This window comes from Dipteris shenzhenensis, chromosome 6, assembly GCF_047967505.1.
Source record: "Dipteris shenzhenensis isolate YYH24624 ecotype China chromosome 6, Dip_SZ_1.0, whole genome shotgun sequence".
NCBI classification, from domain to species: Eukaryota; Viridiplantae; Streptophyta; class Polypodiopsida; order Gleicheniales; family Dipteridaceae; genus Dipteris; species Dipteris shenzhenensis.
The window spans coordinates 44,580,849-44,599,029 of NC_141601.1; the positions used below are offsets into that span (position 1 = coordinate 44,580,849).

The window sequence follows — 18,181 nt, forward strand, 5'->3', positions numbered from 1 at the left end:
TGTTTGCAACCCCAATGTGAACAAACAAACTCTATACAAACCTAGTAAGCACTTGGGATGTTCTTAAGAATGGGGCAGAAAAAAAAGCATGGGATGTTCTTAAGAATGGGGCAGAAAAAAAAGCATCCTTTATTACAACACATTGTGCCAGTAACATCAGCCGCCGCGACATGTCTAATACTGCGGCCTCATTCATAAAAGAGCCAATTGCAACCACAGCGAAACCCAGGAACTAGGAGTCATCACACTATTTTCAGGCTCCTAGGGTGTAGAAAGATAAGTCAGCAAGCCCCGAGGGACACAAGTCAGTTCAAACCACACATCAGCCAACTTGATCAGGCATCATTTCTATACAAAAACTCTCACATCCCTGGGAAAGTCTGAAACCTATTGATTAGCTTCCAAGATCCCCAAAACGGCCTCAAATCCTATTGGTGTGGAACCCCCCTGGCCTTGGGAAGCCACCTGTTTACAAAAAGCATCCATCTTTACATAAAGTTGAAGCCTATGAGCCCTGGCAGTTCTGAAACCTCAAACTTGCCCTTCTTTGTTTTCAAGAACACATGAAAGATGGGGATTTGTCTCTCTTCCTTTTGTGTCACTGAAGAGCATACAATCTTTCATTTACACTGCATCATTGATCCAACTGTGTATCCTCTGCAATAAATGAGCCATGTTCTCTTCAAGACATCCCTTATTCATGCATGATACAACTGTTCCTGCTGTCAGACTGCCAGGTCTATTCTTAGGATGTCTCCTCACTTTTGTATGACAGAAGCAGGCTTTTAGCAGACATTTCATGCAAATGCACACACAAACGCTTCAGAATTGCATATATTTACTCAAATAATTTCAACTGTATCTTTTCCTACATCACAATCATTGAACTACACGACTGCAATTATGTATCTTTTCATCTCTCTACCTGGGTTTTCAGGTGCCACGCAAACTTCTATTTTTTTCCTCTAGAGAAAGAACTTTCTAAACCAACAACCAGAGAAAGGACTTTCTCTTGATGCTTGAGAAAAACCCAACCATACGAATCAGCAATCCCTAAGGCGCTGATAGTGGTAAAAACACTGAGTACCAACCAGCTTGTTTTCGGAAAGCCCAGCTCACTACCTATGGACTCTCTAAAATAAGAGCCAACAACCAAGTCAAGGATTATACATCGAGCGAATGCCTCGCTCTGTAGAAGACAGCTGCAGGCCAGACTTGCGAAAACACGCCTGCCTCTCAGCAATCATCTGAGATAAGCGCACAAGGTATAGATAATATCGCAGCGGCTACACATTGGCTGGATGCAGTGGGACAGCCGCCCGGCTCACTCCTTGCGGACGTGGTCTAGACTCCCAGCAAAGGCAAAGGCACGATTGGAGGTCCTTTCTCATCTGAGAGGGGCCGGCCAGAGGATGGTGGAGATAGAGGCAGCTATTACGGACTCTTGGAGGGAGGGACTGCAGGTTTTCACTCCGGCACACTGGCTAGGACAGGTGTACCTCTGAGGATTCAGCTGTGCCCGCAGTCGCCAGCCCCCACGAGCATGCGGTTCTATGATGTGGGACCAGGCGGACTACTGCAGCCCTAGATCACAAGGGATCAAGAGATGGAACCGAGTGTTAGGCCAAGTGGGTTGGCAGAGGGTCAAAGTACTAGAACGTTTGGGCAAGGAGTGATCGATCGACCCTTCTTGCATCACAGACCTAGATGCCCCCCGCTGGAGACTATGGACATGGGAGGGACACCCTCTATGCGAGATACACTGGGACCCCGGAGAGTGGTCATGGCTGGTCAGAGTAGGTCTCTCAGAGAGAGTGGAGGGATACGAAGTCGCATCTAGATGACCGCAATGGCTCGGACCCCTTCGCGGGAGAGACACTGGAGTGCGTAGCAGGTGCCCGAGGAGGTTCGATCCACATTTTTTTATTTTTTTATTTTTAAAAAGAGACTTCTATTAAGTAAGAAAGAAACCCACTAGAGCAAGCTCTGTGCGGAAATACACCATGCTAAGCATGTAATAAAAAACATCTCAAAGGAATGAGGTAGAAAGAAACCAAGGCTAGGGCTGAAAATGCCATCTCAACCCTGTAGAAGTCTCAACAAAGAAGGGAGAGTCTCTCCAATCTCTGAGAAAAGTAACTCTCCTGGAGGAGGCTGCTCGAGATGATCCCTGCATAATCGCCCAAATGGCCATCAAAGTATGTATCGTATCTGTCCAAGTACTGGCCAAGATCTGAGAAGGGTGAACCTGAGAACCCTCCAAAGCGTCAGTGCATCTGGCTCTCCAAATGTGCCAAAGTGCAATGCTAGCTAGGATCTCCCATGGAGAGTTGACCGAGGAGTGAGCAGCCTTGAAAAGAGTGGCCAGAACATCCTCTAGAGAGCACGACTCCAGAAGGTGTCGTCGGATGTGAAGAGCCCAAGACGAATCAAGTCTCTCAAAAAATACCTAGGGCCCTGAAAGAGTAAGCCAAGCCACTGATCCCAAGGTCAAATAGAAAGGTAGGCGACCAAAAGTGCTGAAAAGTCTTGAAATCCCCTTCCATATGATTCTCGCCTGTCTGCAATCCCAAAGGCAGTGCTGTATTGTCTTCAAAGCGGAAAGGCAGCGAGGGCAAGAAGGGTCAGCTCCGAACTTGGACCTCCAATGGTTTACTGCTATCCCACCATGAATAGAAGGCCAAAACAAAAGAGTGATTTTTCTATTCCGGTGGGATTTCCAGAGTCTCTGCCGAAAAATTTTCTGCAAGTCAGCAGGAATCTAAAAGTTCTCCCGATGATGAGCTCTGGTGGGCCTCCAACCCCTACAGCTGAGCTGGAATTTCCTGGCATCACTGACCGTGTAACGAAAGAAGGGGATGCCCTTCTCTCGGTGCCCTTCATCTATCCATTCCCATTCCCCAGGGTCCCACTGCAAAAACTTAATTGGGACACCTCCATAGAGCCACAACCTCCATGAGCCAAGGGCGAGGAGAAGCGGATCAGGATCCAAGTACCACTGTGAAAGAGACCCATGCTCCATGAAGCTGACTATCCTGACTAGCTGAAACGGTACCTCCAACAAGATAACGTCTGTGGATCTGGACAGCCTGCCCCTTGAAGAAACATCAAATACTAAGGCATCGTCATGTGGGTCAAAAAAAGCCATCCAGGTGGAGCAAGTAATAGGCATGTCATCTGTGTCCACCCAATCCAAGGGCAAGGCTGCATCAATCTGTTGGACTCTCCCTACACTCCCTCTGAGATTAAGAACCATCTAGGCCTGTTGGTCTGCAGGAAGCTTCCTGAAGGCTTCCCATGCTCCCACTGTAGATGCAGGGCCCCTCTCCCATCTTGGCCACTGCATGTAAGGAGAAGCTCCAAGTGGTCTGCCAAGCTCATCCAAAATCCTGTCATTCCACATGATAGGCTGCCTTTCAATCTCTTCATGCGTGGATGGGGGAATCCTGCGAAGAGTACTCCTCAAGCTGGCCCATGCTTTCAAGATAGCAACCATAAGAGGGGAAGAGGGAGACCTGAGGTGGGCTGTGGTGAAAACCCATCTAGTACTGTGTGTCCAATCCTCTCCTGAAGTGGGCGTGCAAGACTGTATGCATCTGATAAAAAAATCCTTCCAAGGCTCTTGCCCTGGCATAAGCCCTCTCACAACGAACTTGCAGAGTAAAGCTCTGCACTGTAGATCTAGGTCGATGATATTCAAACCCCCTTCTCTTGTAGGAAGAATCAAGGTCTCCCAAGCCACCCTGGCTGTAACATCAGTTGTGCCATCTAGACCACTCCATAAAAAGTTTCGTACAGGCCTCTTAAGCTGAGTGATACAATCCCTAGAGTGGCACCAACAAGAGCATACAAACCATGCTGTGGCTAGAAGAACCTGGTTAACCACCACCACCCTGGAGGCCAAGTCAACCTTGGCTGAGCTCCAGAAAAGGAGCTTTCTTCTGATGCTTTCCAACACCGGAGCAAACTGTTGTGAAGGAGAGATGTCGACCCCAACCTGGCAGCCCAAATATCTGACGGAGACGCCCCTCTGTACCCAAGTGAAGCCAATATCATTACCCCAATCCAGGGTGTCATCCTCGCAAATCCAAAAACCACTGGATTTATGCCAATTAATGTGTGCACCTGCAGCCGTGCAAAACAAATCCAAGGCTGTCCGGAAGGAAGTGTGTCTCCTGGGGGAAGCATCCAAAAAAACAGCCGTGTCATCTGCCAACTCACTATCCAGGAGCTCTTCTTCCCGACGGATAGGAAGCCTCAGCCCATAAATATCAGCTTGAGATCTAATGTAGATACTCATAGCTTCCGCCACAAACAGAAAAAGAAACAGGGCAAGAGGACATCCCTGGCAGATGGATCTGGAAATCTGAAACCTGCCCCCTCTTACCCCCCTAATGAGCAACTAGCTTCCTATTACCCCCCTTTGGGATGAGATGAATGAGACCATCTATAAGTGAGTCCGGCATCTCACCAGAGTCCCACACGCCCTGCAGGGCTGATGTAATGTGATCACCAATTCGCTCCCAAAAAGTAATAAAAAAGGAGGGGGTAAGTCCATCTGAACCTGGGCACTTGCCCTTGTGAAGGGCAAGTAATGCAGTCTTGAATTGTGCATTGGTGAAAGGTGCATCCAGAGAAACATACATCTCATCCTTCACCAATACAGGGATACACTGCCAAATAACCTCTCTGGCATCATCAATGGCCTGTGTGCCTAGATCTGCAGTAAGAAGGGATGCAAAAAAATATGAAGCTACATGCTTGATAGCATCAGGATCTAACTGTAACACCCCGTCTTAGTCAACAAGCTGCGAAACACTATCTCTACTATGTCTGGGCCCATGAGTAGAGAAAAAGTGTTTGTTGACCCTGCCACCCATCTGAATCCAAAAGGATTCCCATGCATGAAAGGCATATTCTGCTCTCTGATCCAACAATGTCTGCAAATGAGCCCCCACTGCAGCAAGGTGCTCCTGAATCCAAGCATCTGTGGGCCTCTTCTGCTTTTCCCTCTGAAGGGACGCTAACTGTTGGTGTATCCCAATCTCACATCTGAGAACCTCACGTCTCCTAGAATCAGCGACTGTATGATAATAGTCACTAATTCTGGATAAGGCTGCAGCTACCTGAGATGGGTGGACAGCTCCACCCTGTATGTGAGAAACCCAAATCTGTAAAATATCCTCCGTGAGGCTCTCCTCTGCATAAAAAGCATCCAGAATCCTGACACTGGCAGAGCGTCCTCTCCGATGAGGCTCAAGAATCTGCAACACCACTGGAAATGATCTGAGGTGGAAAACCCAGTAGAAATGCATACAGATCCTCCTCTGTCAAGTGCCCAATCGTCTACATAAAATCTATCAATCCATGCATGAATGGGCATGTGTATTCTCCTATTCGACCAAGAGTACAGGAGTGACTGTGGCATAATATGAAAGGCATCATCCAACCAAGTGTCCCTGCCACTGAACTGAAAGAGGAAGGCATCCCAGGCTGCCCTCTCCAAAGAATGAATTCCACCCTGTCTGCCTCCCTTTTTGTCTGAAGGCAACTCAACCATGTTGAAGTCGCCACCAATGATCCAAGAATCTGCAATGGGGGCCCAAGAGAGTAACTCCTTCCAAAAGGAGATCCGCTCCCCTCTGTTGTTGGGAGCATAAAGATTGAGAAGACCAATCTTACGTCCTCCAATCAAAATAATGATCCATTGAGCTCTAGAAGGGAGATAATACCATGACCAGCAACCAAGGGGAGAATAGAAAGAGAGACCGAATGCAAGTACCTCCCCTTGTGCCCATAGCAGGCGATCAGAAGGTATGTCCTGAAAGCAATCACTGGCATCCAGCTTGTGTTCCTGGATAAAAAGGATATCAATAGCACCTCCAGTGACGCCTGGATCAAGCTGATTCCGGATCAGCTGCCTACGGCGACGGTGTGGAACTCCGCCTAGGCCTTGTATGTTCCAGCTGACTATCCTCATCGACAGGAGGATGCTGGATGGAAAGGCTTACCCGACCTTGTAGAGGAAACCAGCTTCCCCTGGGCCGAAACACTCCTGCTGAGGGCAGGAAACTCAACAAGTGAAAGGATCCCCACACCTGTTGAAAGGGAGGCCCTGTTAGAAGGAATCCCAATGACCGGGACCCCTAAGGTGGAGGGCACAAACTCCTCATCATCCATGAAAGTCGCCGAATCTGCCAATGCCGAAAAAGAATTCTTGGTAACAAGTCTGGCCGAGGAGTGCGAAGAAGACCTGCACTCGTGGAAGATGGAGGAGAAGGACATGCCAGGCCTCTATCAGCAAAACTGGAGCTGGGGGTTGAGGAGGCCTGTGGCTGGGGTGAAGAGGAATCAGGAGCCCTCATCTGCGCCTGCACTTTCTCGGTTGTCCTGACTGTGGCAGGAACAGCCTGTGGGGAAGTACCTGCAGCTCCTTCGTGGTCAGAAACCAAGGGGTCAGAAACCAAAGTGACTGGGGCTGGTGGATCTAAAGGCCCCTCCTGATGTGGAACTGTAGTGTCTGGGGCTGCGGCAACATCCACCTCTGGAGTTTGGAAGGCGTCTGTCGGAACAGGATCAAAAGTCTCCTCCTGAGGTAAGGGAGCTGCTCTGATAGCTCTTTATCGTGGTACTGGCTGCGGGCATTGGGCGCCCTACTGCCCCTGGTGGTCCTGGGGTGCACGAAGCAGGGAGCCCTGTTGCTCTTGGTGGTCCTGGAGTGCGTGGTACAGGGTGCTAGGGAGGTGCAATCGTGGTAGTACGTGAAGGAGCCGCACCAGAAGACCTCTTGGGTCTTTTTCTCTTCCTTGGGCAATCTCTAGCAAAGTGCCCAAGGATCGTGCAAATCCTGCACTAGTCATGTCTACCTGAAATCTCGACTCTCTGTCGAAAGAGAGAGCCGTCTGGACGCTGAAGCATAATGTGGTCATCTGAGATGTTAGGGTCAGAGACAATGACCCTAACACGAGGCACCCCATCTGCACTAACTGCCTCTGCCGAGGAAGAAGGCATGCCAAGAAGGGAGGGGATCTCAGTGATCACTCCGAATGTGGCTCCGATAGTGGCAAGCAGTCGATGGTAGACCTGAGGAAGACCAGGAAATCTAATGAACAGTGATGTTTGACCTGCCTGTCCTCCTCGACCGGAACGAAGCCCAAGGTGTAGGGTAAAAGAAAAATCCTCCTCGAACCCAAAGCCAAGGGATTAGCTTTGAGAATAAGGGCTGTGGACTCATGGGAATCCAAAACCACTTGGAAGACTCCACGTCCCAAAAGTCGAATATCCCTGAGGTGTGGGGCGAGGTCTCCTGGTAACGCCGCCAGCATCCAGTCTCTAGCCTGTGATCTTGAAGGGTGTAACCCAAAGATGCAAGCGAAAAGTGATGTGGAGCCCTCTAATTCCACATCTTTCTGGAGCTGCTGCAACTTGTCTTCTAAAAAAATGATGGTTCTCGCAGCTGGTGGAGGTGGACGGAGATTGGCTGAATGGGGATCCATTCGCCAATCAATGTGAAAAGGCGGATTCCAACACTGAAAAAGCTCTGTCCGTGAAACTACTGCCCAGGACGCCCTGAACGTGGGCGCAAGAAGAAGGAGAAAGAGAGGGTAGGAGAGAGGGGAAGGGAAGGAGAGGATAGACTGAAGGGGGAGACGGAGGTAGGCTGAGGGGGAGGCGTGGGGAGCTGAGTTAGGAAGGAAGGGGGCGGGGAGGGAGAGGGAGGAGGTTTTTTTTTTTTTTTTTGGGGGGGGGGGTCTCCTTGGGGCGGAGAGGGAGGGGGAGGGAGGGGGACAGGGGAGGAGAAGGGGGCGGGGGGGCTGGCGGGGGAGAGGGAGGGCGGAGGAGAAGGGGGTAGCGGGGAGGGGGAAGGGGGAGAGCAGCGGGGGGGGGAGAGGGAGGGGGGCGGGGAAGGAGAAGGGGGCAGGGGTGCTGGCAGGGGAGAGGGAGGGCGGAGGAGAAGGGGGCAGCGGGGAGGGGGGGAGAGGGATGACGGGGGAGGGGACGGGGGGCGGGGGGGCTGACGGGTGGGGAAGAGGTAGGGAGGGGAGGGAGAGGTAGGGGCAGCAGGGAGGGAGAGGTAGGGGGCAGCGGGGGGGGAGAGGGAGGGCGGGGAGGAGGACGGGGAGAGGGAGGGTGAGGGAGGAGGGAGAGGGGGCTGGCGAGAGGGGAGGGAGAGAGGAGCAGCGAGGGGGGGAGAGGGGGGGCAGCGAGGGAGAGGGAGAGGGAGAGGGGGCTGGCTGAGAGAGGGAGAGGGGGGGGCAGTAGCTCACGGGGAGGAGCAGCAGCTCTTGCTCTTTAGCACAGGTTAGATCCACATTTTGGGCCCGCCTGTGGTCTAACCTACATCCACGAAAGATATCCTATTTCTTCTGGATGGTCACACACGGTAGTCTCCCAGTGGGCCTGTGACTTGAGCAAAAGCAGACGGATGGCAGCTGCCACAGATGTACAGTCGGAGCTATGGAGACTATTCCTCACTGCTTATGGAGCTGCCCAACAGCTCAGAAGATCTGGCTCGGAGCGCTTCGGATTGTGGCACGGCTTCAGAGCACCCAGAGAGATTTCACGTGGGGTATAGCAGCTTGGCTTACAGAGGGGGGCCACGCCTTCTTCATAGACACGGTCTCACCAGCTTACCGCACACAGGGTCGGAGCATTCACAGCATTGAGCTTCACTTGGCTACTCCCCCCCCTCTCACCATCCCCCTTAGTCGAGAGAGGATAGTGTCTGGGAGATGGTGGCCAACATCACGGCCTGGAACATCTGGGTGGTCCGTTGCAACTGGGTCATGGGCCAGCACCATGTTCCTCCGACGGCTACACTGGTTGCCATTTGGCAGGATATCATTTATACGCTGCGATCCATTTGGGAGCGTGGCGTTCCAAGTTCTCAAGCTACCGACGATAGGCGGGCACGTTTTTGCAAGGCTTGGCCTGCAAGTGTATTTTATGATCTCGCGCCGCGAGGGATTCACTGGCTGTATAGTCCACCACAGTGGTTGTTAGCCCCTGTTACAGAGAATCCCTAGGCAATCAGCTGGGATATTTGGCAACAGGCGGGTTTTCTTTCAGCCCGTTTTGTTTTTGGCCATGATTGGCTCCTTTCCGGTTTTGCCAATTTGTATGGTTGGATTTTAAGCATTAATAGAAGTTGCTTTTCTCTGTAAAAAACAAGTATAGATAATATCTTGCCAAAGGGCAATGAGGGTGGCTGCATGGGGACCTGGTGGAGACCCAGTTGTTCCAAGTAGTAATGCTAGACACCGTCTCCCAAATACTATCCTCAGGTGAAAATACAGGATGCCAGCGGAACGGAGGAGTCACATCTTGCACCTCAATCCAAAAGTCCCTCTGTCCTTGGATCTTGTAGGCTAGCGTAACTGTGTCAATTGAGAAGGTGTAAACCCCTCTGTCAACCAAGTTGCCATGCCCCGAGTGAAGTCCCGCTGCATGCTATGTGTCCTAGCCACGATCTAGAGGGCCCCTGCCGAATCCTCTGTGCTACAAGCAGAAAATGCAGAATTGTCTCACGGTCTTTGTCCGCATATTGGTGACATCCCCCATCCACTCGCATCTGCTTCAGCCACGGCCAATGCGCAATCCCTGGTGGGCCACCATCCAAAAGAAATATGTAATCTTCCATTGCCGGAGGCTGCTCCACAATCGCAATTAAAATCTAGAAATGGCGACCTAGGGACCTGCTACTCAACCTATTACCGCTCTTTGAAGGCGTCCACGTGATCGTCTTAAGCTTGTGATGACAGCCAATGAGTGCCATGTACAAGAAGAAGGGCGCCTATGTAATCCACTCAGTGCCCTACTCTAGAAGGCCAGATTCACTTGCCCAAATCCCGTTACACCTCTCATAAGAGGCGGCCCTCCCACAACCAAAGCTGCTATCGCAACCAATCCTGCCCCAAAGTGGCCGGTGGTAGGTCAATGGCCAAGCCCTACCCACTACTCTGATCCGTTGCCACTCAAGCATCTTCAGGGCCTTGGTCGTACTATGTAATGGCGGAGCAAAAGGCGCCAATGGCTCGATGCATATACTCAATCATCAAGGATAGCTCTATTCCAAAAAATTGCACGTACTAGTGTGGGACAACTGAGGCTTTGTGTGATTGACCCTTCAAGACTCAAGTATCACGTGCCCGGCCCACTCAGGTGAGCGAGGTCTCTCACATGTACCTCTATCTCATGGGGAAGCCAACTTCACGCTCCAAGAGAACTAGCCAGGTCACTATCCCACTACGTCGAACCAATGTATGTCCACTACCCTAGCATGTGGCCCTCCTCATCCCGAACCCGCAGGTGCTAGTGTAAGGGTCAACATTCAAACTCCTCATGACAACGAGGGTGGACTCGGATGAGTCCCCATGATAGACAATGCCAAACCCTATAACTAGACTCCTAATCAACATGAGCCCTTCTCAATGAGGGGGCCTCTGAGAATATCCAGTAATGAGACCACTGTAACTGGCCTCCTGTGCAGGAAATGTTCCTGAGAAGCCCTCTCTGATGCAAGAGACCATGCACTATCAGCTTGCCTAGCAAGGCTCTGCTTTGCATCTCTAGGGTCTATGGTACCGAGTCCAACCTCTCCTAGGGCTGTCGCACAAGCAACCCTAGCTCTAATGTTCTTGATACCATCCAATCTCACCCACAAAAAACTGTCCCACGATGCGCCTAAGCTGTCCCATGCAACTTCTGTGAAAGTACCAATCAGAGGCTACATACCAAGCCATGGGTAAGAGGACCTAATTGGCCACAAGGGCACACCTTGCTAGGGAGATTTTGGTCAAGCTCCAATACAATAGTTTGTGCCACATATTCTAGCATTGGGGCAAGCTATTACTCAACTGAAATTTCGTTGTGGTAGTGGAGCTACTAAACGAGCATCCACACCAATGCATAATGCAAAAAATGCAAAATGGTGGTACTAAGTCCTAAGTACAACATAGTCATGTCGATAGTCGACTATGTATCAATCTCAGCATCATCATCGACATCATCATAATCATCATCATCAGCAACAGGACATCAGGATGGATGAGGCAATGGAGGCATGAGGTCAGCAATAGAGTGCTGTCAGTTCCTCAAGGGTGCAGTCCTTGTACGTCTCCTGGTCGTATAATCTGGGCCACTGTGACCTCCGTCGTTCGGGCTCCGATCCTAAACAAGGAGGGGATGTCCCTAAGTATAATCTGTGTGTCAACCCTCTGTCTGAGCTGTCAGGTATAGGCTCCGGGTCACGGTCATGTCGAGCTTTCGTCTCGTGGGGGTCTATGTGATCTAGAACTCTGTGATAGAGCTGTGAGAGGTATCAGTTGAGGAAGAAGTATGCTCTTGTCTCCGTGCTTGGAGTATCCTCTTGTGGCGTCTAAGCACCTCATGAATGAAACCAGCCAAACACTGCTGGTCTAGGTAGGAGAGGAAACGGGCCAAAATCCCATAACTATCTCTGAAGAGGCAGTAGAAACGCCCTCAGATCTCATAGTAAACAGGACACCTGAAGATGAAATGCTCCTCTATCTCAACCTCCTGCATGTCACACAGTGTGCATATGCGCCTCTCCCTGAGTAACCGCTCTACTTTGCTGCTCTTGATACGAAGTCTGTGTAAAGAGACCCGGAATTGCCCAAGAGAGATCCTCAGCGAGTGGGGTAGGTGAATCTGCCATAGAAGAGGACAGTGCTAGCCATGGTATCCTGCTACACCCGGAGGTGTAATCCCCACAATCCTGACTCGGTACAGATATGTAATGACCTGAAATGCAGCATCTAGTTGTAATGGGGGTGACCCAAACTCCACCCGAATGATCTGGTGAGGAACGAATGGCTTACCACGGATCATCTGTGATAACATGAGAACTTGTAGCCGCTCCACCCTGGCCCACTCTGTATCCGATAAATCTGGCCCCTAGCATGGACTGCCATACATCCCTGCAGGGTGGACCAAGGAGTCAAAAAGCAACCCTTTGGTCCGTGGATCCTGAAAGTGAGAGCGGAAGCACTGCCTCTCTAGCCTAGCCAATGCAGCATATCCTCTGCTCAGGCGTGCATGCATCATGGGTCTCATAGTGAAGATGGGTCCGGAAAAGACGGCCCCAAGATAAGTGTATGATGAAACTACCTCAACAGGGGACCCATCAAATGCAAACTGCTCTTGGCGCATGACGGTTCGAGATGTATTGAAGATCATACGTCATCTGCGTAAAGCAATATCCGGATTAGCGTGCCCGCGAGAGAGCAACCTACCCCCCCCCCGGGGTCTACATCACTGTCTTGAGCTCGTCAATGTAGAGGTTAAACAAGGTAGGTGATAATGGACACCCTTGTTTGACCAGGATAGTGCTCATAATCTCGTCTGTCCATCCAGGACTCTGCTTGAAACTCGCTCATAAAGTGCCATGATAACCCAAATGATCTCCTGGTCGTAACCCAAATCCTATAGATGTCGTATGAGGTGGGCTCTCAGAACCGTGTCAAATGCCTTGCAGAAATCCACAAAGCAACAGTAAACCCTCTGCTTGCGTGCCCTCGCCTCCTCGATGATACATTTGAGTACAAGAATGTGGTCCATGGTCCCATGATCCCGCCTGAAACCGGCATGTCCTACTGCTGTAAGTCCTCGACACTCCGCAAATCTGCTGACCTCAGAATCAAGTACTGATGCATAAATCTTGGACATGACATGTCCAATCATAATGGTCCTGCAGTTCTTCGAGCTCATGGGATCCCCTGCCTTGTGAATGGGTGAGATAGTGTTAATGGTCCAGGTGTGTGGAAACCCCAAGCAAACAGCTTCATTAAATAGCTTTGCTAAGATCGGGGCTAGGAGGTTAATCCCATATGCAATGAACTCAGTGCTGCATAGTCCCTCATGATCCTTCGCTCGGCCATTATGAAGTTTCATTACGGCATCCTTTAACCCCCCCTAGTGAAGAGGGTGCAGGATGTGGGGCATGGCATATGTGATAGGTTAGGGACTGGCTCATTTGGGATATCATAGAGTGTGCGTGCATAATCAAACCACACCTAAGTGTCACTGAGTGGTAAGGGGGACCGTCTCTCTAGAAATCTCCGCCAAAAGTCCTTAGAGTTGTTACTGAACAGAATGTTCAATAGCTCCTCGTTCCGGCGCACAAAGTCAAGTTTCTTCTTGCGTACCAGTTGACGGTACTCGCGTAGCGTCTTTGGTTCGCTTGGAAGACTGTTTTCGGTTTCAAATCTGAGCTGACGGCCTAAGGCCTTACACTCATCATCGTACCAGCTATTACAAGGTACAGTCCCAGGTGGTGGTGGACGGGTGGAGCGGGTGGTGTGGGGGAAGGCGTGAAGAGCAGGCTCGTGTAGTGAGCGGGCGACTAGGGCAGCACGATCCTCTAATAGGGGTATAAAGTCAATGTATGCGAGAAGTATGTACAGACGGCCAGAGTAAGTAGGTGAGTGATCGCAATCAAAGCGTATATCATGGTAGGTGGAGTAAGAACTCAACGAGATTCAAGGAGTAGGACCCGGCCTATTATTTGCCTGCAGACATGTCACGTGCACGCTAGGGACAGGCAGAGCTAGAGTGCTATCTGTGGGAACATGGGTCAGCAAGATTGCTTTTTCGCTTTTCTTGGCAATTGTGTGCTTTTCTTGGCGAGCACTCTTCCTTGAGGCTATGAAGGGAGTGCTAGGGCCATAGTTGCACACACTAGCCATAGAGGGAGCAGAGCTAGGTGCTACCAGTGTAGTTGTTCACCAGGCAGTATGGGGCACCAAGGGTGAGGTTTGGCTTGCAGCACTAGTAGTTTCCACGAGGCTCTATACCTTGGACTCGGTGGGGGTTGCTCGAGTCTGGATCAGCATGGTTGGGTGGCGAGTTGCCTGCACATGATTATGGTGTTATAGACCATGGTTTTGATAGGGCTAGATCGTGTGAGGGCATAACAAGACATGTATGAGAGTGTGTGCCTTTCTTGCTGGCCACAGAGATGTGCAAGGTAGAGTTTTCTTATCTCTTGGATCTAGCAGGGGGATAGGTTGACCAGGAAGCTCTTTCAAACCACTGGCACATGCTTAGCAAGGATCCAACTCCATTGGCTACGTGATGAGACTAGTCAGATCGGTTCAGACCCCCAAGAGATTCTTGAGTTGAATACATCCCTTCTACCGACAACTCTTCTAGTTTGAGGAGTCACCACAGGTTCTTGCAGCTCAGGATTCTGTTGGGGCACACACTCTTTTAGTGGTCTCCTGGGCATGAGAAGGCAGGCGGGTGCCCCATTCACAGACAAGGGGCTCTTGGAAGCTCTAAAGGACCTCCCACCGCAGAATTGCCTAGGCAAGGATGGCCGGACTCTATTCTTGAGGTGCTTTTGGGAGTGCATTCATGCTCCCTTGCCCATTGGCCTTTCAAGAGATTTTGGACTTTGGATTAACCCCTTAGACATGACTAAATTTGTCTAATCCCGAAAGAGGGAGGTTGATCAGATATTCGGTAGTGGCACTCGATATCCTTTTGGACAATGATTGCAATATCTTATCTAAGATTTTGGGCCCTTAGTTGTGCCCCCACCTTCTAACATTATTTATGGCACTCAAGACATGTTTTCTTAGCATGCTCGACAACATCTTCACATTTTGGAAGGCAATGGATTGGACACAGGGGGAGTCCCAGCCCATCGCAGTCCTTCTCTTGGATTTCGAGAAGGCTTATGACAGGGTGGAGTGGCCTTGGAGAACACCATGTGGAGAATGGGTTTCTCAGAGTGAATGGATTCGGGGGGTCTTTGCCTTGTATATGAGGAGGGTTTTCCCTCTTGTATACGAGGAGCATTAATCAAATACTCCTTAGGGGCCATACGAGGGCCACCTTTTCTCTTTCCCACTCAATGTGCTAGGGCAATCTATTGGCTCCATGTCTTTTCTTCTTCGTGGCAAAGGCTATTTCCTACACTCTCAGGCAGCTAGCCTTGTAGGGGTGTGGGCTTCCACTGGATTCCATGAGGCCAGATAGCAAGGTACTTATGTTGCCACATGGGCATCGACTTTAATAAACTTTCTTTCTTTCTAAACTTTCTCTGTGGAAGCAAGTGTCGTCTCAATGCTCTCTCCCTTTCCTGAGGATCCATGCCGCTTGTGAAGTGCCTAAGCTTGTAGCTCCTCATGATTCCTCTAACCAAATCTCTGCTATAGCCTACTTGAACAACCTCCTCTTGTAGCAATGTGTCAGGATCCGCACCCCCTTTTGAGAGAGTCCGCGCTGGGCTAATTTAGGTGAAGCACGGTTGGGGAGTGATCTAACATTGTCGTTCCAGTCAAAATACCCATGGCTCCACCTCTCTACATCGCCCAATCCCCGACATAGTATCTGTCGAGTCTCTCTAACAGCCCATCATGCCAACGCTAGGCAAAGAGTAGCGGAGGATACCCACGAGTCTAAAAAACTAAGCCTCATACCACGGGCCACGATCACTAACCACAAGGACGAATTGCTCCCAGGTGCTACACTATAAAGAAGGCACTACAAAGAAGGACACTCCACTATGCTTATCCTCAAACTCTAAATTCTCCTCAAACAATCCATGGGTCCACATCGGGGAGGCTCTTAGTAAACTGTCTTCAAAAAAAGAGGCACTGTTGCCAAGTGGATCCATAGACATTCAGGATCCCGATCCTAGAATCCTCCTATGAGCTCTCCCTGATCAAACACATCCAAGGCCAAAGTCTAGGCCACTGAGATACACACACATCCGCTCCTACCTAACTCTGGGGACCAAATCTATGGCCCTCCCTTGAGAGAAAATGTCACTATTCATATGCAGTCTAAGGCTCAGAACATGTGCCCCTAGATCAAAAGGGTGTCAATTGATTGACCCACGAAAGCTCGTTGTTAAGTCCTGATGAAGAATCAGCTATTGCAGCTGCTGACATGGCTGATCATGTAACCTGCATACTCCAGCTCACCAGCGTCCAACTCATGGGGAGGAGGGGGTGGCAAACAGAGCCTTCCTATGTGTGGAAGCATACGTCATTGTGACTTCGGTGGGGGTTTGGACGAGCAATAGTCCGTAACAGCTCGATACCCACCTTCAGGAAGAGGTCTCCACCTCTAGCCGGCTAGCGCACTGATTCAGCAGCAAGTGTGTGATATGTCTGAGCTACTCCTCCAGCCCCCAATGGATCACTGCTACTGCTAGACCCAAGCCTCGACTATCACATGAGAAGGATCATGGGTGATCTGCAGCTCCTTCCCCTGCTGTCCCAGCCACTCCTCCATCATATGGAACATCTGGTCCCACATCATAAGGTCAAAGAAAAGGGGGTCAACTGCTCCTCTCTTGTGGCTGCAAAGTTGAAGTCCCAAAAAGGACAAGAGGGTGTGAGGGAAAGAGTGAGGGAGTGGAACGACGAAGACAGAGAGAGTGACGGGGGGACACAAAAGTGTGGGTGTGAAGTGTTGAGCCACACCACAAACTCATAGGTTTTATTAGGATTAGGCTTTCACCCTATGACTGTCTTAAGACAGTCATAGGTGTCATAACTTTAACAAAAGGGTGGCAATGTGCCTTTACCCCAACAACCTCCCACCTAAAGGCCAATGTGCCTAAAGGGGAGAAAAGAATAAAAATAGTTCTTGCATTCCTTTAACGGACATGTGTCCCAACCGGCTATGCCACAATGAAACCTTTGGCAGCTCGGTTATGGCAACAACATGATTACCTACACTGGAAACATAAAGAGGGTACAAGGTATCACTCTTATAACCCTCAGCCACTACAACCTGGCCATCAGTAATCACCCATTTGGAATCCCCAAATGTGGTGTGGTAACCACTGTCATCCAACAAGCCAGTGCTAATCAGATTTTTCTTGATTTGCGGCACATGGCAAACACCATCAAGCATAAATGTGCGTCCATCAGGGAATACTATCTGTATACTGCCAATCCCTGCAATCTGACATGCATAGTTGTTCCCAAGGTGAACAACTCCATGAGTACCTGTGTAGGAAGTAAACCACTCCCTATGAGGAGTAACATGAAAAGAAGCACCTGAATCCAAGAGCCAGGTGTGCATGTCATGGCCATCAATAACCAATGTATGTGCAATTACAGCAGAAGAGCATAAAACATCATGTCTGTCACTTTCACTGTCCTCTGCTGCAACATTCATTGCATCCAAGTCATCTGCCTTGGCCTTGCCTTTGCCTTTGCTTCCACTGCCTGCATCCTTTGTCTCAGCCTTCTTGGCTTTCTGATCCCGTATAAACTTGAAGCACTTAGAATTCACATGTCCCTTCTTGCCACAGTAAAAGCATTCATTCAATATCCTTTTTGCCACGGGACTGACTGCGGGATTTGGACTTTCCAGCAAATCTCCCCTTCTGCTGAGTCCTACCTCTTTCCTGTACCTGCAAAGCATTTGAAGACTTGCTGCCCGCATTATTTTTCCTGCTCATCTCCTCCATAAGGAGAGAGCTCTCCACATCAGCATACATAAGAGTGACATTTGAATTAGACAGGGTCGTCTTGAAAGTGTCCCAACTCTCAGGGAGGGTACACAACAAGAAAGTAGCCTTGAACTCCTCATCAAGGTTCAACCCCTGTGCAATCAGCTGTGTAAAGATGGCATTGAACTCACTCAAGTGTGAGGTCATAGCTGTACCTTCCTTCATGCGAAGATCGACAAGCTTCTTCGACCAATAAACCTTACTGGCTGAACTCTTTTGGGCATACAACTCTTCTAGCCTCTGCCATAGGCCATAAGAGGTCTTTTCAGCCTGAACATTGAACACAAGAGAATCACTGAGAGTAAGCATGATAGCAGCCCTAGCGGACAAATCAAGCTCCTCCCACTCATCATCTGACATCCCAGATGGCTTGACACCCTTCACCCTTATGGGCTTAGAAATCTTCTTTAGCAGAAGAACATTCAAACACTGTTCTGCCCATAATGCATAATTGTGTGCCCCTTCCAATTTCTTTATGTTCAGAATTGAAGATTCACTTCCCCCTGATGCCATATCAGATAAGGAAAGTACCTGACTCCCTGTAAGTCAAAAAAAAATGACTAAATAAAATTCTGATTTCTCAAAAAACCTGCTCTATCAAGAGCCAGGAGCACTCACAATAGTGCTGTTTTTACTGTCAAAAAATCTGCAGCAAAACAGAAAATTTTCCCTCCAGTCACTGTA

At 49.8% G+C, this 18,181-nt stretch overlaps 1 protein-coding gene across 4 annotated transcripts in view; it reads right to left on the minus strand.

The window, feature by feature from the left end:
* The window catches only part of LOC147901220 (uncharacterized), a 98,742-nt gene that overhangs the window by 28,009 nt on the left and 52,552 nt on the right, over positions 1-18,181 (minus strand). The gene's annotated exons all lie outside the window — the stretch shown is intronic.